This window comes from Pistacia vera, unplaced genomic scaffold (genome assembly GCF_008641045.1).
Source record: "Pistacia vera cultivar Batoury unplaced genomic scaffold, PisVer_v2 Contig878, whole genome shotgun sequence".
NCBI classification, from domain to species: Eukaryota; Viridiplantae; Streptophyta; class Magnoliopsida; order Sapindales; family Anacardiaceae; genus Pistacia; species Pistacia vera.
This window is the reverse complement of record NW_022196754.1, coordinates 1,147,693-1,149,311: the sequence shown is the minus strand read 5'-3', so window position 1 is coordinate 1,149,311 and position 1,619 is coordinate 1,147,693. Positions and strand designations below refer to the sequence as shown.

General features: G+C 41.6%; 1 non-coding gene across 1 annotated transcript; it reads left to right on the top strand.

The window, feature by feature from the left end:
- The first annotated feature begins 752 nt into the window (after nucleotides 1-752).
- LOC116119257 lies at nucleotides 753-859 on the top strand. The gene has a single exon (XR_004126358.1). It is a non-coding gene; the product is annotated as a small nucleolar RNA R71 (small nucleolar RNA).
- The last annotated feature ends 760 nt before the right edge of the window (nucleotides 860-1,619 follow it).

Sequence of the window (1,619 nt, the reverse complement as noted above, 5' to 3'; positions counted from 1 at the left end):
TGGCGTTAGCTTGCTCACGTGGGTTGGTCACTGTATTGCTTGGTAAGGAACCCTGCGGTCTCTCATTCAATTTGTCGGCCAATTGGCCCACCTGTACCTTAAGACTCCAAATGGACGCCTCTTGATTTCTAAAATTCATCCTCGTCTCACTTATAAATCCAATGGTCTCCTGTATGAATTTCCCAAACATATCTTCCAACTTTGTCACTCTTGGATCTCTCGGTTGGTTATTTGGAACGTTCCTTTGGTTCCATTGGTTATTTTGCTGGTTCTGATTTCCCTAAGCTAGATTCGGATGATTTCTCCACCCCGGGTTGTATGTGTTGGAGTATGGGTTGTTTGGTTGTCTCTGATTACCTGCCAAGTAGTTCACTTGCTCCGTTGATGAAGATGACGAAGCAAATGTGTTCCTAACTTAACACTCGCTACTCACATGGTTCCCTACACAAAAATCACACGTTAGTTGAGGTGCTTGAATAGAGTTTACCTGCATAGTTCCCAACTGTTTCTGAAGTGCCGTGAGTTGGGCTGAGATGGCTGTGAATGCATCAACTTCATGAAGACCCGAAGATTTCCTTGTTGTGGCTCTCTTATTTGGTCTTTGATAGTTGTTGCTTGCTAGAACCTCAAGCAACTCATAGGCCTCTTTTGGTGTCTTATTCTACAAGGCCCCTCCTGAAGCTGCATCCACCATGGTTTGTACATCACTCATCAATCCATTGTAGAACGTTTGGACTTGAAGCCAAACTGGTAAACCATGGTGTGGGCATTTCCTCATTAACTCCTTGTATCTCTCCCAAGCCTCATACAATGACTCGAAATCATCCTGTAGAAATGATGTGATATCATTTCTCAATTTTGCTGATTTAGCTGGAGGAAAGAACTTGGTAAGGAATTTCTATGCTAGATCATTCCAAGTTGTTATAGTTCCCGGTGGTAATGCCATTAACCACCCCTTGGCTTTATCTCCCAATGAGAATGGGAATAATCGCAGCCTAATAGCGTCATCCGACACTCCATTTGACTTAAAGGTGTCACAAATTTCCAAGAAATTTGCAATGTGCTGATTCGGATCTTCCTTCAAGTCACCATTGAACCTAACCAACTGCTGGATCATCTGGATGATAGCCGGCTTGATCTCAAAGTTGTTTGCTTGCACCGTAGGTCTAGTAATGCTCGACCCACTACCATTCACTGTGGGAACTGAAAATTCCCTTAGTGTCCTGTTTTTTGGTTTAGCCATTTCAACAACTATTTCTTCTGCTTCTACAACTAAATCCTCTCTTTCTCTTTTCTCTCTGTTACGTCTTCTAATGGTCCTCTTAAGCTCAAGGTCAATAGGGATCACTAGTTGACGTCTCGTTCTTTGCATAAACTGCAAAAACAGAAATGAAGGAAAGTCAGATCACAAATCTACTGAAAATTAAAAACAAAAATAAAAACTCCAATCTAGCTAACTATAGAAAGACTCAATGTTAACTTAAAACTATCCTTGGCAACGGCGCCAAAAACTTGATGCGTGTTTCCTATAACATGCAAAAATAGCAAGTATACTAATCGCACCAGTAATATAATGATGAGTAGAGATCGTTCCCACGAGGATTGTTGGCTAACCACTA